This window comes from Notamacropus eugenii, chromosome 4 (assembly GCF_028372415.1).
Source record: "Notamacropus eugenii isolate mMacEug1 chromosome 4, mMacEug1.pri_v2, whole genome shotgun sequence".
Lineage (NCBI taxonomy): Eukaryota > Metazoa > Chordata > Mammalia > Diprotodontia > Macropodidae > Notamacropus > Notamacropus eugenii.
This window is the reverse complement of record NC_092875.1, coordinates 408,212,416-408,238,417: the sequence shown is the minus strand read 5'-3', so window position 1 is coordinate 408,238,417 and position 26,002 is coordinate 408,212,416. Positions and strand designations below refer to the sequence as shown.

Genomic DNA, 26,002 nt, shown 5'->3' with positions numbered 1-26,002 from the left:
AATAAGTAATTTTAAAAAAAGATGGTCTTTTGTGCAATGATCATCTTAGGATGATTGAAATTACTTTTTACCTTCCCAAATTTGATACAACAGGAGTTCTTCCTCCTTTTCAGTTCTGTGCTCATCTCATAGTCTATCTGCAGCACCTATATGTAGATATAGATATAGATATAGATAATTAACCATCGGACTGCCTGTCCTACTACATATCATAGTCTACCTAATAAGTATTTTTCATTTGCTCTGTTTTTGCATTGTGGATGGCTAAGTCAATCTCTTTTGCATGAAGTTATAAAACAGAAGTCTAAAATCTCTAACTCCTCCATTTCAGATCTGTAGAGATGAAATCTTTTGAGCTATAACTGGATAATATTTAGGAAGATCCAATTACTATGAAAGTAATTTCAGAGCTAAATTTTAGACTTTAGTTTAAAACTAATATATTGTATAATTAAGATGAACAAGATTGGCTGACCTTGTTTCTTCTCCCAGTCTTCCATGGTGGTGGTGATGGTGGCAGGGGGAGAGAGGGCAGGGAGGGAGGCAGGGAGAGAACCTTATTAAGATGCATGGAGGTTGAGCCAGAACATGTTTATTGAAACATGGTGTGCTAGATGAGTGCTGGACTTGGAAACAGAAAAACCTGAGTTTGAATTCTGCCTTAAACACCTACAAGCTATGACCATAGAAAAGTCACTTAAACTCTCTGAAACTCATGTTCCTCATCTCTCAATGAGGATAAAAATAACATCTAACTCATAAGATTATTGTGAGAATAAATGAGATAATATGTATGTAAAACCATGTTGTATCTATCTATCCATCTATCTACCTATCATCTATCCACTATCTATCCATCTATCTATTTATCTACCTATCATCTACTATCTCTCTCTCTACCTATTATCTATCTACTATGTATCTATCTAAACACACACACACATAAATGTTACCTGTTATTTTTAATCCAACAAGCATTTATTAAGTGTCTAATGCCCATTTTCTGCTAGGTGCTGGGGATACAAATTCTAAAACACAACAGTCCTTGCCTTCAAGGAACTTACATTCCAACCTTCAACCTTAAGGTCCTAATGTTTTAAAATAAAATAATCATTGAGTCAGCAAGAAAAGCCTGTTGCTGCTGCTAAAGGTCATCAAAATTAGATTCTAGAACAAATTTATGACAACTTGTCTCCCTCAAATAGCAACCATTTCAATCCTGTGGCAGAAAAATCATCTTAGAAACATACATGTGACACTAGAATCAGAAAATTATAAGGTGGGAAACTCTTGGTCAGCCTCTCACTCACCGCAGGAATCCCTTCTCCAAAATAACACTGAGATGATCATCCATAGAGTCATCCTTATTACTGATGCAGAATAAAAATTAAATTTTCCCCTTCCATTTCTTTCTGTGTCACCCACAGATGGTCTCTAAGTCAGGAATATTTCATTTGAGAATTCCCATGATCAGGCTACCCAGAAACACACACATGTGCATACATATGTATGTAATGTATGTGTACATATATGTAGCACATGTGTCGCTAGATCTGTAATTTCATCTTTATAGAGAGCTTCCAGCTAGGAACTTTTCATACTAATGCAAGCTAGCAAGTTGAGGCACTGACAGGTCATGTGCTCAGAGTGTTGGGGGGAAAGAGAGAAAAGGGGAGACTTGAAACCAGGTCTTCTTGACTCCAAGACCAGTGCTCCATCCACTCCACCATGATGCTGTTAGGATTATGTCTCCCATGTTGACTACCGTGACTGGTGGACTACCAGACTTAACTTCCTTTCCACTCTTTCAGTCTTTCAGCCCCCAGCCATTTTCCTGATTCTGTGCTAGATTGTCTAGAATCTATAGGAATACAATCTAGGCAGGTTTTGAAGTTAAGAATGGGGCAATTTCACTTTTCTTCAACAGCAAGGGCTGTCCAAGGCTTTCCTTCTGCTAGCTGCAGGAAGTCATTTTGCTACACTGGGTAATAATAACCATTTCTGACATTTACTTGGTACATTTGTGCTTACAAAGCACTGTATATTCATTATCTCCTTGGGTCCTTACAAAAGCCCCATGAGGTAGGTAGAAGAAGTATCATTAACTCTGTTTTACCAATTAGGGATATTTAATGACAGCCCGAGGTCACCTGATTTCCTCTTTCCTTGGAGTGCCTCCCAGGGTGAAGGGGAGGATCCATAAATAGGTTCCTGTTCCTTTCTTTCTCTCCCTCATGGCCAGACTTCTCCCCCGTGAATGAGGAAATGAAGCAGATTATCTTTTTACTTCCATGCTGGAGCTGGCTTCCCAGACACAAATCTAGTCAATCAGTTGTTGGACAAAACACAATGCTTCCAGGAATGGCAAAAATCCCCAGATTATTCTGACTGTCCTTAATGAGAGCAGAATGAATCCAGTGCATCAGTCTCCCAGGGAACTGCAAATAGTCAGAGCTCTCCTCCAATGCCATTGGGACAAAGTCATTCACGGACATGTCAGTGGAACAATATGCTCCTTCTCCCACTTATACACTGGCCATCCAATTAGCTGATCCTACCAGCTTGATCTGAAAAAAAAAAACATTTCTCCAGTTACTTAAATAATATGAAATTACCTTGACAAATTACAGAAGTGGCTAGGATGAGGTCAGACATGGGAAAGATCACTTAAAGAGAAAAAAAACCCAGTGCTCAAACATTGGTGTAATTGATGTATTTCATGCTAATTCAGCTTGTGGTTGAATATGATGATGAAATCCTTTGTTCTTATACGTAGGCACTCATTTTGTTCTCTGACTACAGCCTGTGGTCATACAGTTAGGTCTTTCAAAGATGCTTTGTGTCCAGGATTCCTGGGCCATCCCCAAAGCACAAGAGCAATCAGGAAATCTGGAAAACCTGTGAATCTGATGGCTTCAGTGATGGCTTCACAGATGGGCATTTGAAAGTGCTAGTTATTGTTCTGCATAGGTATGAAGCATGAAAGGAATGCTAAAACTATGTATTATGTTTCAGATTACTTTCTGAACTCATTACTTGTGTGTTTTTGAAAAAGAAAACAAGTTTCACTGACTTTTTAAAAAATTTTTTAAACCAGGGTCACTTAGAATAGCTTTTACCTCTCCCATCAGCTTGTCCCTCTCCTATCATAAAGGAACCCTCCTTTCTAACCAAAATAAATAATCTTGTTATTTATGTAACATTTAGCACCTGCGGGCTACCCTCTGGGCCAAGATCAAGGAAGCACTTTCCACACCAGTTTTCTGGAACCAAGGTCGATCATTGCAATTAACCTGAATTCAAACTTCTAAGGTTTTTATTTGCATTATTAGGGTTATTTTATACGGTTCTCTTGGTTCTGCTTCTGTCTGCGTCAGTTCATACAAATTCTTCTGTTTCTGAATTCCTGTAAATATTTCATACATGTTATTTCTTTCATTAAAATGATATACAACTTGTTCAGTCATTCTTACAATGCCTAGCATATAACAGGAGCTGAATAAATGTTGGATATTTAGTTGACTGGAGAAAGGCAAATGTCCTGAATTTCAAAAAAAATAAAGGAAAAGAGAGTCTGCAAACTACAAATCAGTGATCTTGACTTTGATTCCTGAGAAAATTCTAGAACAAATAATTAAATGCAACCATTTGCATTTAGATGCAGTTATTATAAAGAGGAAGTATGATTTTTTTCTGTGATGGATCATTCCAGACTAACAGATTATCCTGCACAGGAAGGATCTTTTTTGACAAGATTACTAAATTGGTAGGTCAGTGGAATTAGGTTTTAGCAAAGCAATTGGTAAAATATATCAAACTGTGCTTGGAGCGAAGATGGATTGTAGTGAAGATAGACAGATGTGAACTAGATGATAGAATTAGATTTGGAACTGTTTGGATAGCAAGACTCAAAGAATGGTCATTAATGGTTCAATGTCAATTTAGCAAGAACTCTCCAGTGATGCGCCCCCAGGGATCTGTCCTTGGTCCTATGCTGTTTGTTTGTTTTAATCAGTGATTTGAATAATGGCTTAGATGAGATTCTCACCAAATTTGCAGATAACACAAAGTTGGGATGGATAGGAAGCACACTGGATGATAGAAAGTCAGATGAGCACTGTGTGGAATTTAATAGAGGAATGCTCTCTCTCTGTGCATGTGTCAGGTGTCTGTGTGTGTATTTCTCTATCTCTCTGTCTCTGTTTCTCTGTCTCTATCTTTGTCTCTCTTTCTTTCTGCCCTGTCTCTGTTCCTGTCTCTTTCTCCTGGTCTCACAGAATTCCTAGTTTCCTTAAAAGCTAAACTCAAGCACTTCTTCCTATAGTAGACCTTTCCTAATTTTTCCCCACCTGCAGCTACTAGTGATCTTCCCAAGAATTTGCCTTGCATTCATTTTATATATACTTATGTGTGTATATGTTGTTTCTCCCTGTAGAGTGCAAGCTTCTTGAGGTGAGAAGCTATTTCATTTGTGCCTGTCTATCCCTAGTGAATGGGAACAGATTTAGTGAAGACTTCTCAGGAATGTGGAGTCTTCTCCCTAGAGTAAAAGAGACCTTAGGCCCAGGTTTCAATTCCTTCAGAGTCAGGTGATTTCCATATAAGGCTATGTAGTGCATTAGGATCAATGATTGGCTAGAACTAGCTAACTCCTCACTACCTAGTTTGCATGTGCGCAAGCCGTCTGCAGTTCTCACACAGGTCTGCCTGATCTGCATAAGTTTTCAATGCCTCATTTGCATGAGTCTTCAATGCTTCGTTTGCATAAGTTTTCAATGCCTAATTTGCATATAATGACGTATATTTTCGTGGGCTTTGTAATGGTTGGAAAGCAGGGAAATTTGAACTGGACTCCAAAAGAGATTGGTTAAATTTCGCGCCTAGAATGTAAGACCATGCTTGTCAGCCAATGAGAAAAATGGTCAGCGGTGGGAAGGGGAGTTTCCTCGGTCAGGGTCTATATAAACCACCATTCTGCCTTTGTAAGGCAGCTTCCCTGCTCCAGACTACCTGGCGATCCCTTTAGTCTTATTCAAGAGAATCGAATAAAGGAACTTTCTGTTAACACTTTGAGACGCCTCTGAGTAGTCAGTTTGAGTAGGGGTCTTGCCATCCCATACACTAGCACTTAGGACAGCAGTTGGTCCTTTTGAGTGGTGGCATGGCATAATGGAGTGTGCTGGACTTCTTTTTAGAAAAACTTTTGCTCAGTTCCCTCCTCAGACACTTACTGATTGTGTGATTCTGGGAAATCACTTAGCTTTTTTGTGTCTATACAATATGGAGATATTGGATTTGAATAGAATCTAAGTTTTTTTCCAACTTCCACCTATTAAGTGCACATTAAATGTTTGTTGATTGATTATTACATGATTGAAAAATTTTAATTGGATCTCCTACTGTCCAATATTTTCTTTTCTTTTTTTCATTTGAGATTAAATCTCTTTATGTTGCCCAAGCTGGAAGTGCAGTGGTCACTCACGGACCTGACACAGCTTGGGATATTTGACTTGCTCTATTTCCAAATCTGACCTAGGCTGGCTTACCCCCTCCTCAAGTAGCCTGGTGGCCCCTGATGTCAGAGGCTCACCATATTAGCTCCAGACTTATCTATAACTCAGAATTCCTGAGCTCAAATGACCCACTGACCCTATCCTCTGCTACTAGCAATGGAAATAGAAGTGTAGCAAAAATTTTGGTGGTGTCACTGTTAATCTTATGATTGATAAGACAGGAGGGAAAAATAAACGATTGTACAATCTTAGCTATAACAGCTCTTAAAAATCCCTTGAAGCCTTCTGTCCATAGTAAGAAGATTGGACATAGGGCTCAATGTCCACCAAGTTTCCATCTGTCTTGTTGTGATTGAACTTAAGGTAAACCAAGGCACAAAATTCTGAGCATGTTCAGCTTATTGGTGAGGCTAGCAATTGCCAATAAAATGGTTCTCTTGGCTCCTTAGTCAGCCAAGAGATCACGATATGAGACTTACTGGTCTATATAGTTTTGGAAAATACAAGAGAACAAAGAACAGGAAGTATAAAAACGTATGATTGGTTATAAAATCTGAAGAATCATAGGTGATGGAAACAGTATGATTAGATGGAATTCTGGGATGCAAAGCTAGCAGCAATCCCACCTTCCATCTTGTTGTTATGGAAAGCTCATTAGTAGTGCCTACCTGCATGGTGAACCAGACCAGATTTTCTTGAAGAACAGCCAGTGTTGCAGAGATAACTGACTTCCTGGTGTCCACCTGCCTCTTACATGGTTTGTTAGTGAATTAACAGAGCTCTCTTAACTGTATACAGGTATGCAAGGCTCCTTAGTAAGTTGGAAAATTGTCTATAGACCCAGCAACAACACTAGTAGGTTTATTTCCCAAAATGATCATGGAGAAAGAAAAAGAAACTAAATGTTCTAAAATGTTTATAGCAGCTCTCATTGTGGTGGTAAATAACTGGAAACTGAGATAAAGCCTATCAGTTGGGGAATGGCTAAACAAATTGTGGCATATGATTGTGATGGAATACTACTGTACTGTAAGAAATGATGAGCAGTTCAGCTTAGAAAAACATGGAAAGGCTTACATGAAATAATGAAAAGTAAAATGAGCAGAAAGAAGAAAACATTGTATACAACAACAGTAATAATCTTCAAAGAATAGTTGTGGACAATCAAGTTATCCTGCTATTATAAATACTCAAATCAATTATAAAGGACCTATGAAGAAAAATGCTATCCACTTCCAGAGAAAGAGCTGATAAGTACAAGTATGCATACTATGGTTTTTATATACATTTATAAATCTGTGTCAAATGGTGGCCTTCTCTAGTGGGTGGTGGGGTGGAAAGGCAACACTTTGGGACTTAAAATCTAACCTCCAAAATTTAAATTGGAATAAATATCTGGATATTTATTATAAATATATATGTATCTATATTATAAATATTTCCAATAAATTGGAAAAAACAAAAAGAAACAGAGGAAGGAATACTGTTAGGAACTGCATGACTGGATCATTAGTTATTCCATGAAAATTAGGAATTAGCAATGGACAACCAAAGTACTGTAGTAAGACTCACAAAAATGAAAAAAAGACCTAGGAAAAGATCACCAGCAAAAATGTCATTGGTCACCAAGCACACTATTCTGTATGCTTGCTTAGCTGTTTTCTTTTTAATTGAGGAGACAATGGATAGAAAATTTATATTCTATGCTATCAAGAATGGAAGAACCAAGCCTTCTCATTTGGGTTGTTTATGTTTAATTGCTCCAAACACAATTAGCCAATGTCATCCCTTTGGGGTTTTTTAAAAATTCATTTTCCTTTTTCTAGCTCCAAGCAGCCAAGGAGAGCCTAGGACAGTTTGGAGGAGACATTCTGCAGCCTGGGAATTATATGAGGGCAGCGAGGATAGAAAGGAAGGATTATAGAAGTTAAAGATCCATAGCAAAAAAAAAAAAAAATTGAGCTACTTGTTCAGTGTGTTAGCCCCTTCCTCCCAAATTCCCCAACTATTCAATTTTAGAATGTGTTGCTCTTAGATATAATTATCATCAAACACCAGTTATTTTCTACTACTCATTTTATGTCCTGTACATTTAAAAGTCCCATGATTTTTCAGGGTAGTCCTGATTTCAAATATTCAGCTTCCTTGTCTCCATGATCTATGTTAGTAGGAAATACTCTTCCTTCCATAAGACTACAAGGATTATCTCAGATACCATCTTATTTCACCTACAAAATTTATAGGGAAATTTTCAATGGCTTCTCTTCCCTCTTCAGTTCAGATTCTGACTGGGCTGTCTCCTACTCTCAGTGTTAGAACTGGAGGGGACCTTAGAGGACAAGTAGGTCAACATTCTTATTTTACAGATGAGGCAACTGAGTCTCAGAGAAGTTAAATGTCTTGCCCAGCCTCACCGAGCTAGTAAGGTTCTGGAGTGAGATTTGATCCCATTTCTTCCTGATTTCATGTCTGCTATTCTAGTCATTACGCCAACTTAGTACTTATACTACTAGTATAAACTATTTTATAGATGAGGAAATGGAAGCTTATATAAATTGTAACTGGATTAAGGCCACAGAGCTAGTAGAGTAAGAACAGAGGCTAGGACTTGGGTGTTCTGACTTGCTTTTTCTTATAGTATCCTATATTAAATGAGTCCCATAAAGCTAGAGGTTTTTAGAAGAATTGTTTTTCTTTTTTTCTTTTATTAGGGCTAGGTAGTCAGAAGGGTAGAACAAAGTAGGAGAGGGAATTTGCCTGAGAAATAGGGATAAGAAGAGTCCAGAATTATTATTTTTTCCTTTGATGTGATAGGGATTAAGATGAAAGAAGGGAGTTTCCTCAAACAGCCACAAAGTCTTGCACTTTAATTTTTGAATGTGCTGGTGGGGAAGGATAATTCTCTAAGGAAAGGACTTTGCAAGACTTCGACATGTAGCCTCAGTCAGTAATTTGTCATGAGATTGGAAAGGAACTGGAAAATATCAGGTACCTGGTGGGAGTGAACAGATCAGCAGAATAAGACCCTTTGGGGTTTTAGGCATTCCCTACCTACATGAATTGTCCACTTAAGAAAGCAGAGCCAGTGGTAGGGGTGTAGAGGGTTGTATTAGCAAGCACCCTAGCACATCTAGGATGGCCTGCTACCACAGTTCTTTAATCTGCTTTGCTTAAGGAAAGACATCTTCAAAGGGGTTAACAATCCTTTAATTAAACATATATGAGTCATTCACTAGTTCAGGAGAAAGATTAACATCTTGAACATTGAGAAAATATAAACAGAAAATACAAGCAGAGAAATTAGCCAAAGATCAACAGACAGGGGGCTCCAACTGTCTGAACAAAGTAATACAACCACCTGCATACACCACCAGATAGGGGAGCACTAATAACATCTGAGGGGGGTGACTCTTAACAAATGGCTACTCAGAGTCCCATTCAGGGAATCAAAAGATCCTTCTCATAAGCAACACCCTCCCCCCAAAGCAAAATACCAACTTCCAAGTACATAGAGCTTTCAACTGATAGGCTCGGAAGGCATTACAAGCTGTGTAACTCAGCATGGCTGTGAATTATCAGAGTTCAAAGGAGACTGAGCCTCCAGATATTTTCAATGAGCTTGGGAAATTGAACTCCAAAAAGAAAACAAAAATCCTACTTTGCTTGCTCTTACAAGGGTTGAGGTTGTGAAGAAGTTGGAGCAGAAACAGGGACCAGAATCAGGGTCCACACCTGCTCTGCTTTGTGTTTGAGTATGTCAGCAGAATGCTCCATCCCTTGGGGGAACTCACAGGTAGCTGACCAAGTAAATTCCCAAATCCAAAAAGTAGCCTTCTATGAGGAATTTTAAAATCCCAATCTTGATTTATTTTGAAACAAAGAGAGGCTGAAAATGTCCAGTGAATGGAACAACAGGATGGGGTAGTGCAACGAGCATCCACTTCCAACTCTGCCTCTGACTAACTATGGGACCTTGGAAAAGTCTTCTTTCTTCTTGCCTCATCTATTGCCATAGCTTCCTACTTGGCCTTCCTGCTTCAAGTCTCTCTTCTTACCTATCCATGCTGCCCATGGCTGCCAAAGTGATATTCCTAAAGCACAGGTTCCACCATGTCGCTCTCCTGCTCAGTTGACTCCAGTGGCTCCCTATTACCCCTAAAATAAAATGCAAAAGCTCCCATTTGGCATTTAAAGTACCAGCCTTCCTCTCCAGGCTTATTTGACATTAGTTCCCTCATGATTCTATGGTCTGGCAAGGCTCACTTTTTTGTTTGCCACTCGTGAAATTCTCTCTTACCTCCATGCCATTGTGTTCGTTGTCCATGGTAACTGGAACGCAGTCCTTATTCACCCCTGCCTCCTATAGTCCCTAACTGCCTTTAAAGCTTAGCTCAGGCTGACCTCTCTTCTGACCATTTTTCACCTTCTTAATTCCCCTAGCTGCTGTTTCCTCCTTCGTCTTCCGATTAGCTCCTATTGTATTTACTTTATGCACATTTATTTACATGTAAGTTTGCATTTACTTATTTCTACTTACTGATGTTACTGTTCCCTTGTCCTCACCAAAATGTAAGCTTCTTGGGGGCAGGAACAGTTTCATTTTTATCTTTTATATCCTTTGATGAACACAGTCCCTAGCACATAGTGCTTAATAAATGCTTATGAAGTGTTTTGACACTTTCCTCATCTATAAATTAAGGTTGTTGGATAAGATGAACATGAATTAACACATGATTCCTGCATTCTTTTTGTGCGTAAGAAACATCATTTGGGAAGCTATTTTTATCACCTTATAGAAGGATTTTTCTAAAAAAGCTAAAATAAAAGAATTCACTTGTAAGGTATGGAAGAGCTGAGAATAAGGTGCTCTGGGAAGTTCTAAGCCTGGGCAGAGACAATCTAAGGGAGCAAGGCTAAGGATGTGGGATTAGGAAACCAAGATCCCTCTCTGGGGTGGAGTGAAGGAAACAAGGCTGAGCTCCAGAGCTGCTTAGGCACTGTCAGAGTGGGCAGGCAGGAAACTGACAGGGCTGGGATGAGGGAGGGGAGCAACAGAAAAAGCCTCTGGAAGTGCCAGGCTCCTCGTGGATAGTCACAGGGAATTTGCATATTCCTTCACCCTGACTTTCCAATTCCTTTAAGCAGCATTTTATTACATCTGGGATGAATTTTAAACCATGAATTTCAGGGACTATCTTCTAGAAATGAGGAATGTTATCACTTACTTCCCCCAGGGAAATTGCGAAGCCTCTCCGGGGTTCAGTTTGAACAATCCTTTTAGGACTCTTAGAGCATGGTAGGGATCTCAGAAATGGCAGGAGAACTCTGTCTTCCCAAAGCCACCTCTTGTAACTCACCTTCCCACCTCCTTACATCATACAAACAAGACAAATCAGCAGAGAATTAGAGCTATGATCTAGAAAGATATCAGTGGAGGGAGTGAGAATGATTCCATTCCAAAAGGTGCTGAAATGGTATCTCCTAGGGGACGAAACCAATATTATTACTTGGTGTGTTGAAAATTGCAAAAAATCCCACACTCCTTTCTTAATGGGCTTTCTATCTGAATTATTTGTCCATTATGGGCAAAGAAGCAAGCCAACATGTTAAAAAATACCACTAAAAGCACTTTTTCCTTAAAAAAACCTAATTTTTAAGAATGTATTTTAGGGGAAATTAGATGGAGGAAATAGAAGTTGATATTATGGTACTAGTGTTTAGGTAGTTGCTTCTCCTGCATTGTGATGCAGTCTTCAGAAAACGACTTTTTCACTTAGAAGGAGAGAGATACTTTTTGGATTGTTTGATTGCTTTGTGGAAGTTTTTCCTCTCAGTACCCATTCCACTTTGACCCTTATCCTCATTCAGTCTCTTCTAGAAAGTGATGGTGAGGACATTTTCACAGGAGCCATTCAGGCTGAGAACAATGCAGGGAGAGAATGTTGCCAGAGCAGAATGCCCACATACACTTGCCTAGACTTGCTGTCCTGGGCACCTTTTGTTGCCTTGGCCAATGAGAGTGTCCTCATACTGGGGTCAGAGAAGAGCTTTAGAAAGGAAAAGAAAGGAGTAGCTCCACCTGCCTTCTGCCCAAAAGAAACTGATTTCTGCCCAGGCAATTAGTCTTTGTGAATAGGTCGTTCTCCTGAAAAGTTATCCACTGCTCTGAGCAGCCAAGGAGAGCCTAGGACAGTTTGGAGGAGACATTCTGCAGCCTGGGAATTATATGAGGGCAGAGAGGATAGAAAGGAAGGATTATAGAAGTTAAAGACTCACAGCAAAAAAAAAAAATTGAGCTGTTTGTTTAGTGTATTAGCCTCCTCTTCCCAAATTCCCCAACCATTCAATTTTAGAATGTTATTGCTCTTAGATATAATTGCCATCAAACACCAGTTATTTTCTATTATTCATTTTATGTCCTATACATTTAAACGTCACATGATTTTTCAGGGTAGTCCTGACTTCAAATATTGAACTTCCTTATCTCCATGATCTATCAATGTCCTGGAAATGCCAATATTTTGACAACAATGAATCCTAATCAGTTAACTTTAGAGCAAAATATAAATCTCAAAAAATTAAGCACCTTCAGAGATGGAGAATCACTGAGAAAACACTAGGATTACTCTGGAAAACTATCTACCCACATTATATATGTAGTAGAACATGAAAAAGTACCATGTTATAGTGGTTTGAGGACTGGCCTTGGAGCCTGGGTGACCTGGGTTCTGTCAGTCAACAAGAATTTGTTAAGTGCGTCCTGTGTGCCAAGCACTGTGCTGAGCTCTGGGGGTACAAAGAAAGGAGAAAACAGACTCCAGGAGTTTGTATTCGAATAGGCAAGACAACATGTAAATGACTACATGAGATTTAAGTAAATGGAAGAAAATCTTAGAGGGAAAGGAGCTGGTAGTTGTTGGGATTGGGAAAGACCTTTGGTAGAAAGTAGAATTTGAGATGAGTCTTGAAGGAAGCTAGAGAAACTTCAAAGCTGGAGTAAAATGGTCTGGGGGATAGCCAGGCCAAAGGTACAGAGACAAGTTCAAATCCCATCTCCGAATCAAACTGGCTGTGTGCCTGGGCCAAACCTCTCAGGCAACTCTCTGAAATTGGCAGAGGAGCTGTTGTTCTGCATGTTTGAGCCTTTTCTTGTGTCCCTAGTGTTTTGTACAGTGTCTGGAACAGGGTAAACATTTAAATGTGTGATGATGGATTGATTGGTGGGAATCTCCAGACTAGAAGATTTTTGCTAGAGGGCTATCCAAGATCCACTCATCCTGCAAAAATAGCAGTACACATATTGTTAGTATATGTCAAGTTTCTAGCCATAAAGCCCAGGAATGCTGGGATGGCCACACTAATACAAAGCTCGATGGAATTGACTTGATTTTGGTAACAAAATTCGGGGGGGATAGGAGCTTTTGTAAGATTGTGTGTTGGATTTTTGGTTTAAAAATATGGTCCCTCATGATGCTATCTGCTTCCAGAGAAAGAACTGATAATGTCTGAGCAGCATTCTGTATGCTATTTTACCCTTCCTTCCTTCTTTCCTTCCTTCTTTCTTTCCTTCCTTCCTTCATCTTTCTTTTTTTCTTTCTTACTTTCTTTTTCTCTTTCTTTCTTTCCTTCCTCGCTTTTTTTTTCTCTCTCTTTTTTGAGTCTTTTGAATAAAATGACTACTATGGAAATGTTTTACACAATTGCACATGTATGACCCATAATGGCTTGCTTTGCTCTCTCAGGGAGGGAGAAGGGGGAGGAAAGAATAGAATTTGCAACTCAAAACTTTTTTTTAATATACAAATTGTTTTAGCATATAATGAGGGGAAAAATAAAATATTATTTAAAATAATATGGTCTCTAGATCCATACATATCCTCATTTATAGAAGAACAAACAGAGTTGTATGATGGATTCATCCAAAGCTACCATGCAAAGTCAGCAGCAGAACTGAGGACCTGGGCTTAAAGTGCTCTTCTCTTTAATCCTGGGCCATAGTGCACAGTGATGGGCACATGAACCAACAAGGCAACAGCCTTTGGGGCCATAACATATATGAATAGTCTATTATGTGGGTTGTTGTTGTTGTGTTGTTGTTGTGTTTGTGTTTGTCTTTCGTTCTCAAAGAGGACCATGACATCAAGAGGATGACATGACTTGCAGTTGGCTTTGATTTGAGTGAGGGAGGGCTGTGCAAGGTCACCAGACTCACTTTCTCCTCCAGAGCCATCTGGGTCCAGTGGCCTGATATTCATCAGGATGACTGGAAATGGCCCAGGATGCAACAGGAGACCCTGGATCTTTTAGGCTAAGGTCTTATCATAATCTCACTTTGAGTGAGGTACACCCATTCAATGAATATTCTTCTTTAAGTAGTTGCTCAAAGGATGGCCCCTTTAAAAAAAAAAAATCAAACTGGGAGAAGACCCTCAGGTTTCATGAGTATGAGAGAAACAATTACTATTTAGTTGTTATTATTATAACTAAAAATAATAATAATAATATGAATAGATACTGTACTGAATACTATAAGGAGATATTGTAAAGGAACCCAAGGCTCTTGTCAAGTCCATCAGAGAGTCGGTAATAGGTTAGAGACCAGGGAAAGCAAAGCAACCATGGAGACCCACACACAGACTTGAGGGGGTTGTTTTAAAAGTTGAAGTCAGTACATTCAAATGGAATTGGTCTAGAAACTCTTAACAGGGTAAGATGAATTTTTTTTAGTATTCCTTGAGTTCAATGTCATGGCATGTTGGTCCATGCCCATAGTCTCTGCTACTGGAGATTTAAAGTAGGACTAAAATCCAACTGGGGGTCCATACTAAGTCTTCCAACAATATGTTGAAATCTCAGGGTGGGTGGGGGCACATCAAGCTCTTAAAGATAGGCAAACCAGTCAAGGTTGGAAATGGAGTGGGTCAAAGTTTCTGTACTGATCAGCAATGGGGCAGGTCAGTGTTGCCTGTTGCTCTTTCAATTTCTGCGAGATAAAGACATATGGTCTCAAAAATAAATAAGCAAAAGAGCATGCAAACAAACAAACATAAATGAGTGGATGGATAGGTTAAATGTGTAATATTTTAAAAGAACATTCCTCAATAAGAAGACAGAATAGGATTCCAGGTTTGATCAGTGACCCCTGACCCATAAGAAAATTTGAAGGCAAAAGCAAGGGAGAAAAACAGCAAACAGAGGTGTTACCATAGAAGAGGCCAGTAAATTAAGTTAGAACCAGGAGAAGGAGGTGACCAGTAGGTGTCTTTCCAGACCATAATCAGGACTTAAGAGATTTTCTAGTTGATCTGGAACTACTGCCAGTTTTGAAAAGGGTCTCCACTACTGCCACAATTGAGACGGGAGGTTCTCAAAAGCTGAGGGTTGACCAAGTATAGTATTCCATTGGTAGGATAAGACTAGAAATAATTCTTCACTCTTTAGTTTTATTGGAATGTTATGCTAAAATCTTAATGAACACTTTCCTGTTTCACAGATATGACATTTAATATTTATTGAGCATCTATAGTTTTCTAGGAATCGTAATAGATTATTGAAAAATACTATGAAAGCTATGAATACTCATGCACATATTGTCATTGCCAAATTGTGACATCAAATTTTATAGATCTCTAGATAGATAATCAGAAAATGTCAATGATAATATGGAATATAATTAGATTATCATCTAGAGTTCACAGTGAACATCATTACTGGCCCAAGTTGCATCCACTTGAGCTATGGCTATGCACTGTGAATTTACAACCACACATAACAGGGGTGATTTTGTATCAAAAATGGAAAGAAGAGTTCAAGAGATGCCTGTTGACTATAAGTCTATAATCTGATTCAATTTAACAGATATTGAAGCATGCTACCCATATACTAAGAGATGTGGTAGACTCAAAGTGCAGAATAAGACATATATTTTAGGACATAGCCAGGAGAGGAATTTTTTTTTTAGCCATGGATATTTTTTACCTGGACTTTCTTTTTCTTTTTGTTTCCAGCAGGGGTGAGGGTAGATCGGTGGGAGAGAGAAGACAGGAATGGTGTACCAAAAAAAAGAGAAAGAGAGTGAGAGGGGAGAGTAATTGAAACATCTTTTTTGAGAAAAAAATGCACAAAAGAGAAAAGAAGGAAGGCCAGAATCACAGATAAATTGGACACCTTTAAAAGTTACATATATAATTTATTATATGTTAAAAAGGAAAGCAAGCTATACCTGATAGAGATCCTCAGTTTCATGTATAGTACTTTTTTTTTCTGTTATACTGTGTATTTGGAAATGTCCAAGTTCAGAATTAAAAAGAGAGAAAGAAGAAAACAATTCAACAGACATTTATTAAGTACCAACTATGAGCCAGGGTGGCTAGATGATTCAGTGGATAGAGTGACAGGCCTGCAGTCAGGAAGACTCATCTTTGTGAGTTCAGATCTAGATTCAGATACTTAGTAGTTGTGTGACCTTGGGCTGTTTACCCCAGCTTCTTCATTTGTAAAATGAGCTGAAGAAGGAAATAGCAAACCACTAGAGTACCTTTGCCAAAGCCCCAAATGGCATATACCTGTGGTATATCTTTCTGGCTTGGATTTAGGTAGAATTAGAAATATGCACGCAAGTCCATAATAAGCAACTCTCTTAGTGATAGTGTAACATCAGGTACAGTCATCCATCTACCACGGGTGGCCAAAAAAAGAAAGAAAAAAGGGACCTTTCAAAGAGTTCATAGATGATAAGATCTAGACAGAGCTAGAAGGGTCATCTAATTAGAGGCCATCTAGTCCAACCCTCCCATTTTGCAGATGATGAAACTGAGGTCCAGAAAGGTTAATTATATTAAGTGATACGTCCTAGGTAACAAAGCCAGGAATCAATTTATGTCATCTGGTTCCAAATCTAATACTCATTCTACTGTGGCAACATGCCTCCATTATGGTTTTCCAGATGGGTAAATGAATCTTCACCCATCTTAGGAGTACAGATTAAGCTACATATATATGTATGTATCTTTGTGTATGTGTGTATATATATATGTATGTATGTATGTATGTGTATAAGTATGTATGCATATATATGTAAAATCTATGCTTATAAAGTACATGTATATATTATTTATATGTACATATATGTATATACACATTCATATACACACAATGCATCATTGCTTACTGGATTGAGCGCTGACCTCAGTAAGGAAGTCCCAATTCTGACCCATATTGGTTGAGTAACCCTGGTGAAATACTCAATCTCTTAGTGCCCCCAGACTGTTGTCTAAGATTGTAAGTAACTGTGTAAGTGTGGACCTGCGTTGGTAGAGGGAGTTTTCTACCTAGTGGTTAACTATGCCTTTGAAATCATAAATTTGTTTCAAAAATATGAAATACACATGTGTAGTTGTATATATACATATATATGTGTATAGTATATGTTTTCATTTCCTAAACCTTAGCTTGATCTTAGAGGAGTCATTTCATTTTGTAGATAAGCATTGAAGCAGGTGCCTTTTCTTACATCTTCTTCTATCTTACATCACCTGCCAAGGCCAGTTTTAAGAGCAGGTTTGAGTCCAGGACACCAGAAGGTCCTCCCCCCTCTTCTTCTATTACACATGCACACACACACACAGACACACACATGCACACACACACGCAGCAAACACACACATCAGGGACTGAAATTTCCCATTCTGGAGATTCATTCTTTAAAGTTTCACTTTGTAGGGTCCTTTTCAGTCTCTGGGACAACCTATCAAAATGCAAATAGCTTTTGGTAGGTCAACGTCTTAAATCTTATCAGCTAATCCCTTCAAGGGGATTAATTTATCCCCACTGTTAGGAATCTCCTGACTCTTGCTCCAGTGCACCCAACAAGGCCTCCAAATTCGCCTTTTCAGCATTTCATTTGCTTACTTCCTTATCTGACTATACACAGTTAAAATGCCATGCTATGGAATGAAGCACATGGAACCCCCAAGGACCAGCACTGGTGTTAGGTGGGTAGAATGGTAATGGACAAGAGCTGATAGAGACTAGAAACTATCCGATCCAACCTCTTGAATTTAGAGATGAGGAAAAAAGAGCACAGTAAAAGACATTTGGTTAACTGGGTACCAGTCTCTTCCCTGCCCCTCACCCCCCAGCATCTTGAGTAAGAAAGAGAAGTAGATTTGTTCTCAAGCTCAATAGCTGAGCAAAGGAAACCATATGCTAATTCCACCGAAGGACTTCAAAATGCAATAATGGAAAAAGCAAATTTTGATTATAGCTGATAAAGACAAATCCCCCAGTGGGTAGAAATTTAGTACATTCCTTCCCCTGGAACTGCTTGGCCAAAAACTTACCTGCCTTCGGTTATAGGATGTTACTGGATAACCATAACCTCCCCTGCTTGCTCAGCCTTGGATTAATGTTTAAGAAAACATGGTTAATGCTACAGGTTCTTTCCTTTTTCTTTCTTTCCTTCCTTTCTCTTCCTCCTTCCTTCTTTTTTCTTTTCTTTCATCTTTCTCTTCTTTCTTTCCATCTTTCTCTTTTCTCCTTCCTTTCTTTTTCCTTTTTTCTTTCTCTTCTTGCTTCCTTCTTTTATTCTTTCTTTCTCTTCCTTTCTTCTTTATTTTTCCTTCCCCTCCTTCCTGCCCTCTCTTCTTCCTTCCTTCCTTTTTTTCTTTCTTTCCTTTCCCTACTATTGAACTGTAATTAAAGTCATCTCTTTTCCCAAATATCTTTCATCCACAGAGCTCTGGAATTGGAGTCAAGAAGGCCTGCATTTAAATCATGCCTCAGACACTTACTAGACAAGCTATCGAACCTCTCTCAACCTCAGATTTCTCATCCGTGAAATGAGAAAGTTGGACATGATGAACTCTAAAGTGCTTTCCAGCTCCAAATCTATGATTTTGTTATCATTATTCCAGCTCTATCAGGCCCAGTCATGTAGTCACCCTGGAACTTACATTCAATACTAATAATAAAATTTGGGCACAGACCTCAGAAGGAATCATTATCATTCAGAATGGCAATTGGTCTTCAAGTCAAAGGTCACTTACATTTGTATTTCAAAGTTAAACATTCAGTAAGGTTTATTTTCCCCCTGTAGTTAGTCAGTAAACATTTATTAAACACGTACTATGTGTCAGGTATTGTGCCAAGTGCTAGAGATACAAAGAAAGACAAATCCCAGTTCCTGCGTTCAAGGAATTCATAGTATAAGGGAGATACAACATGCATCAACTATGTACAAATGAGCTATAGAAGGATAAATTGAAAATAATCAACAGAAAGAAGGCAATAGAATCAAGTCCATCTCCCATATAAGACATTAAGGTGTAAAACAAAACAGTGAACTAGACACAGCCTTCACCAACAGACAAAAGAAAAAATAATAAAAAGGCCTCCTTAAAAAACCATCACAGAACCAGAGGCTTTCTAGCAAGATCCACCTTTGCCCACTAGAGGGCATTTGTGTCCTAACACGATTCTTATGTAAAGAGGCTACCTTTTATTAAAACCAGGGAGTCACTTTTTTTTTTGTTTTTTGTTTTTTTGGAGGGATGGGGAGGACAATAAAGAGAAATGTGAAAGTCTAAAATGAAAAATTTCATTCTATAGCACTCAAAGCATTTTACATAACACAAGCTTCATGTTTTACCTTCTATATTTGATGAGGAAGAAGCAGCTTGGCTTGGCATAGGGAAAGATGGTCAGTCTTCTCCTCAGAAAGACTGTGTTCAGTTCCTGCCCTGGACATACAGTGCCTGGGTGTGATCCTGGGTAAGTTATGGGGCCTCCTCACATCCCAGGCAACTAGTTAAGGCTATGTCACTGAAACTGTGGATGGCTCCTTACAGATGTGTAAGACAGATAAACACAGCACACAGGAGGGCAGCTAGCACAGGTTTACTCTTGATTTGGTCAGACAAGAAAGACGCTAAGAAGAGCTTAATAATCTTACTTTATTCTAGTTTAATTTTCTCAGAAGAGGTTGCTGATGAAAGCACAGACTCCTATAGCATTCCCTAATGACTCTTCTCGCAGGGGCTGGTGGGAAGGGGAGGGGCAACTATCCCCACATCTCCATGGGATCAATTGAGACAGGCACAGCTTGTGCTTCTCCTAAATCCTCTCAAGCCTCAGTGAGGGCCAGGTGAGGCAAACACAGATTCCCTCAAGTCTTGATGGAGGCCCAATCAAGGCACGCACAGCATTCCAGCTTGTGAACTCAACCGTAAGGTTCCCTCAGCCCCCCAAAGCCTCAGGGAGGGCCGGTTGAGGCACGTGTAGCATTTGTGCATTCAACCCTAAGGGTTCCCCATTCACTGAGCAGTGCCCACCTGCTTTATAGGCCAACAGATAAAGAAGGCCTATTGCCAGCTATAACCTCACAAGTTTACATCACTTCATCCCTGTATCTCACTGAGCAGCCGCAGTGGATTTTATGTTATTTACCATTATATAATTCTGTGCAAGCATGGTGGAGATGTTTTGAACCATAACTGTGGGAACTCATATCTAGTACCTAGAAACCAGAGATTGTTATGGCTATGAATCCTGGGAAACTGAACTTTGAGAAATAATAACAAAAATTCACTTTACACACACTAAAATCCACCTTAATACACTAAAATTCACTTTATATTCAAGATGAAATCATAATTCTAAGCCAAAAGATCAAATGAGAAAAGAAGCTGGGATATAGCTCTGGCTTAGAATCAGGAAGATGTGAGCTCATACCTATCTTCAGACATTTACTAGCTATGTGACTCTGGCCAAGTCACTTAATCTCTGTTTGCCTCCATTTCCTTGGCTATAAAGTGGGGATAAAAGTACCTAGCTCATGATGATCAAGTAAGATAATGTTTATAAAAGTGCTATAGTAGGTGTTATATAAATTTACATAATATATAAATATTCTTAATATTTAATGTAATTATAACAATTCATATAACATGTAAATATGCCCTTCTTACTTATTCCCATTTTAAAATGAGGAAATAAATGAAGGAGTAAAATGACTTTCCTAAGGTCACGCTGTAAGTCAGAAGCCATAGAAAATTTTTTCCATTCATGAATTTCTCTTCCTTTGTCTTCAAACGTATTCCTCCCTTCATATACATACACATACTACTTAGCTATGATCAGTGGAAAGGGTTTGTATGGATTTGGATTCAAGGAACAATGTCTTCCTAGAAAATTAGTTTAGTACAGAACCAGGAAAACACTGTACACAGTGACAGCAATGCTGTAAAAGATGATCAGTTGTGAGACTTAGCCACTCTGATCAAGATAATGATCTGAAAACAGTTCCAAAAGACTCATGATGAAAAATGCTCTATTCCCTCCAAAGAGAGAACCGAAGAACTCTGAGAACATATGGAAACATGTTTTTTAAACTTTATTTTTCTTGATGTGTTGTGTGTGTTCTCTTTTGCAACATGGCTAATACGGAAATATGTTTTATATGACTTCAAACATAATCTATATCAAATTATTTGCCTTCTCAAGGATGGAAGGGAGTAGGAGGGAAAATTTGAAACTCAAAATTTTTTTAAATGAATGTTTACATGCAATTGGGAAATATTTAATGAAATAAATAATTTTTTTTTAAGGAAATTAGCTCAGTATTCTAAAGAAACAGTACAGTTACAACCTGGAAAAAAAGACTTGAAGTGCTGATTGACTACCTGCATTCAAGCCAAAAAGAGAAAAATGTCGGAATAGGTTGTTCCTCAAGCTACCTCTCTGTTTTCTCATGTCCAGTCTCTTCTCTCTACTCACATAGTCACCAGGGTTGTTTAGGTCTCTGTGAAGGAAATGACGGTCAATAGAGAGTGAAGAACAAGAAAGACTCTAAGATCACAAAACTGGAAGGATGAAGATGTCCTTGACAGACACAAGGAAGTTAAATGAGGAGTGGGTTGGGTGGGGGAGGGGAAGATAAAGATGGATATTGAAGTTAAAGGAGGAATCAGAAATGATTAAGGATTCAAGTTGGAGATGCTAGGGAGATGTTGGTAACATTAAGAGAAATAGGAGGAAAAGTAGAAAGAAAAGAAAAAAAGTCCATCTTGCCTGCTAAGTTCTGCCTCACCCTGCCTACCTTCTTTCCTCTTAGAACTGCCTTTAGATCCTCAAGGTCCTGATTCAGCTCCCAGAACTTTAAATCTTATACACAGAGAATAGCCGTGAATATTCCTGTTAACAAGAGTTTGTCCTCCTGCCCAGCTGTGCATGCTAAGATCACTCCTGTACCTACTGTAATAATGCCAGGATAAACCTTAAAACAACAGTAGGTGAGAGTGAAGACCCAACCCATCATCCATGTAACCAGAGGGAGGACACACAGTGTTTATAACTGATAGACTGATGCTAAAGGAATTAGTGTGTGATAGGCAATCTGAAAAAAGAAACTCAAGGCATTTAGTCTATGATATTGACCCTTACCATGAAGTGACTTGGGAGGAGCCTTGTAGAAACAGGTAATAGAGCTTCCTTTGGGAGCTCCCCAGTTACTTTAACTCAGGAGGAAAAAGGCAGAACCCCAGCACTGAAGTCAGTGTCATTGGAATGTGTACATGATTAATTCAACCCATTCTTTGTGCAGTTGCGAAAGTGATTTTCTCAATGCATAGAGTTCTGGGATCCTGCTTAGGTAACAGGCAGTGGTACAGTGGGTAGTGTGCCAGCCTGGAGGCCTGAGTTCACATCTAGCCTCAGATACTTAGTAGCTTTATGATCCTGGGCAAATCATTTAACCCCTGTCTGTCTCCATGTCTTCATCTGTAAAACAGAGACAACAACAGCGCTCACCCTTATCAAATGAGATAATTGTAATTCACTTAGCGCAGTGCCTGGCATGTGGTAAGCACTATATAAATGTTAGCTATTATATCATTACCATTATATAAGATAATATTTGTAAAGTGCTTAGCTCAGCATCTGGCACATATTGCTATTCCATCATTCAGTTGTGTCTGACTGTCGTATGGAGTTTCCTTGTCAAAGGTACCAGATGATTTGCCATTTCCTTCTCCAGTGGGTTAAGGCAAAGAGAGGTTAAGTGTCTTGCCTAGGGCCACACACCTAATGAATACCTGAGGCCAGAATTGAACTCCAGTCTTCCTGACTGTAGACCCAGCACTATCCACTGAGCCACCTGTCTCCACCTGGCACATAGTAGGTGCTATACAAAAAAGCTTATTTCTCTCCTTCCTTCCTTCCTTCCTTCCTTCCTTCCTTCCTTCCTTCCTTCCTTCCTTCCTTCCTTCCTTCCTTCCTTCCTTCCTTTTTTCCTTCCTTCCTTCCATGGAGATAATAACATTACCAATAACATTACCTCCTTCCCAGGGTTGTTTTGAGAATCAAATGAGAGGTAATAATTGAAAAACTCTTGTCACAGTGTGCAGCACACAGTAAACACTGTATAGGTATTAGCTGTTATTATGTAACCCCTTTACTCAGTACGTTCCAATGGGTCTCTAGGATCTCTGGAGTCAAACATAAACTCCTCTGTTTGGCATTTAAAGCCCTTTGAGACCTGGTCCCTTCCAATGTTCCCAGTCTCTGCTCCTCACAGTCTACAACCCAACCCTCCTTCCCTTCTTGTTGCCCCTCACACATCATGCTCTACCTTCCTTCTCAATGCCTCGAACTAGATATTCCCTGTGCCTGAAATGCTCTTCCTTTCCACCTTTGCCTCAGAAGCCATGACTTCCTTCATGACTCAAATACCACCTAATAGAGGAGGCTTTTCCTGCCCCTCACCCCTCCCAGCTACTGCCTTCTCCTCTAAGGTTACATTGCATAGCAAGTGCTCTCCCTCCACATATAGCATGGGAATGTCTTTGTGTAGCTCAGGGAGGCAGAATACGCTTCTCCAACCTCTTTCTCCAAGGGAGACTTTATTAACTGTTGGAAGAGAAAACAGGGGGCTGGGGCCAAAGATTTGACCACTTTGTGAGAGAGAGACAGAGAGACAGAGAGAGAGAGAGAGAGGGAGGGAGAGAGAGAGAGAACCAGGCTTGAATAATTTCTATTTGCTCCCTTAAATATTACCATTCTAGATGATGTGATTTTCAGGTTCAATCTAACTTCTGATTACTGTTGCTATTTCATTAATTGGGGGAAGCAGGATCCCAAGCTTTATATCCAACACTTGACTCCCTTCCCATGAAAGAGCAGTTGTTCAATAAACAACATTGTAAGAAGCAAAGAAACCTATTTATCCAAGTCAATAGCAGAATAGAAATCAAAGAAAGTAAACATGGGAGAATATGAGACAATGCAGAGCAAAGGAGGTTTCCCACTGGGATCAAGGAGATAGAATCCTAGATCTCACCAAAAGGGAATTTCCTCGAAGTCTCTAAGTGTAATACATTGGGGATAGGGACATGACAGGGACTTCCCACTCCTCTTCTGTCTTCCCAGTATTTTCCTCCCATGAGATGAAGTGAGGTTGGCCTTATCAAGTTTCTCTCTCAAAGTGGGAAGATAGAAGTTTCCAAAGGGACAATAAAGCCTGAAGCAACACTGAAGAGACTGAAAAGTTTCAAAAAAGATGGGAAGAAAGTGGTGGTCTTCTCTCTCATTCTCAACATCTCCCTGCCTCTCATATAGGCACAAGGCATTCATCTCCACCATGGAGGAGACAGTCCCATTCCAAAGGGCTTGGGGACTCAAGTTACACTTGCATCTACTCTCTGTATCTTGTATGTACACGCTATCTTCTCCATTGCACTGTAAGCTCTGGAGAGTGGGGCCTGTTTCCATTTTCTCTTTGTATCTTCAGCCAGGCACAATATCTGGCCCAAAGTCACTGCTTAATAAATACTTATTGATTGATTGATACTGGATCCTTAATATTGAATGGAGAAGGAACAGCAGCCAATATGATGCTGTGGAAGCAGGCCAAGCCTGTTCTACATCGTTGTTGATGAGCAGGAAGAAAGCAGTAAGGAGTACAGCCCTGTCAAAGACTTGGATTGAACCCATTGCAGCATAATGAGCCAGGAGGAGAGAGAAAATGACACAGGTGGATTTCAAAAGGTTAGAAATCTTCCCAAGAAAGAAGATAATATGATTTAAATAGGAAAGATGCCAAGTCATGTAACTTACATTAGATAATCAAAAACAAATGATTGATTGCTGCCACTGTATCTAGTTTGCAATATCAGATCTATTTTGACTGATAAATTTTGTTTGGATAAATCATACATACCCCAACAAATTTGCAGTTCAATCCTTGAAAATAATTTACTCAAATGGCATGAAAATAGTGATTGTAACTGGCAGAACTTGAAAGCTTATTTTTTTAATTTATTTCTGCAAGATAGTCAGGATTAAGTGACTTGCTAGTAAGTGTCAAAGGCCAAATTTGAACTCAGGTCCTCCTGACTCCAAGGTTAGTGCTCTATCTACTGTACCATCTAGTTGCCCCTTGCTTTTTTTTTTATTTTTAAAGGCAAGATTATAGATACATTTTGATTAATTAGTATCAGCATTATTGCATTTAAAGTATTTTTAGTTTTCTGTTTAAGGTTGTTCTTATATAATTCTAATTATTGTGTATATTGTTCTTTTAATTGCTCTTTCTCTATCCTATATCATTTCTCCCAAAGTTTCTCTGACTTTTTCACATTCATTATTCATTATGCCAAAATAACATTACATGATATTCAGATGCCACAGTTTGTTCAATTATTTCCCAGTAATGGGATAACACACTTGTTTCCAACTTATATTTTACTGTAGACTACATTTATAGCCTAGGTAGCTCAGTGGATAGAGTTCTGGGCCTGGAGTCAGGAGAGCCTGAGTTCAAAACTGGCCTCCAACTCTTACTATGTGACGCTGGGCAAGTCACTTACCCTCTGTTTTCCTTAATCTACTGGAGAAGGAGATAGATGACAAATCACTCCAATATCTTTGCCAAGAAAAAAATGTGGTCCATGGGGTCATGTAGAGTTGAAAAATGACTGAACAATGACGATACGGAATTATAAGAGTTGGAGATGAGAATGGAGTACAGTTCAGGCATATGTATATGTATGGGTATGTCTGTAAAACTCATGCTTTTTGAGATTTACAAAGCACTTTGCTCCAGATTATCATCTCTATATAAACACATCCCAAAATGAATGAGTACATGTGTATATAAGATGAATATGTATGTATTCAGGGTGTCCCAAAAAGTCTTAGTGTAGTTTTCAGATATTAAGACTCTTAATAGCTTGGGGCTCCCTGTATATAGAGAATGATTACCCCCATTTTACTAATGAAGAAATCGAGGCTGTAAGAGCTGAAGTGTCTGAGGTGAGATTCAAACTTGAATTTCCAGGCCAGGATGGAAATTCCCTGCAGGCAGGGATTTTTTCATTCTTGCTTTTGTATTACCAGTGTCAAGTACAGTTGTTGGCACAGGGTAAGTACCTGGTAAATGTTTATAGATTGATCTACTATTTATCTCATCCCTAACTTTGTGTTTTTGGATAAAG

The 26,002-nt window shown here is 39.0% G+C and overlaps 1 long non-coding RNA gene across 1 annotated transcript in view; it reads right to left on the bottom strand.

Moving 5' to 3' along the window:
• Nucleotides 1-956: 956 nt before the first annotated feature.
• LOC140501748 (uncharacterized) overlaps nt 957-26,002 on the bottom strand; it is a 29,999-nt gene continuing 4,953 nt past the window's right edge. The window contains exon 3 of the long non-coding RNA XR_011966341.1: nt 957-2,567. This is a non-coding gene — a long non-coding RNA (uncharacterized lncRNA). The remainder of the gene's footprint in view (nt 2,568-26,002) is intronic.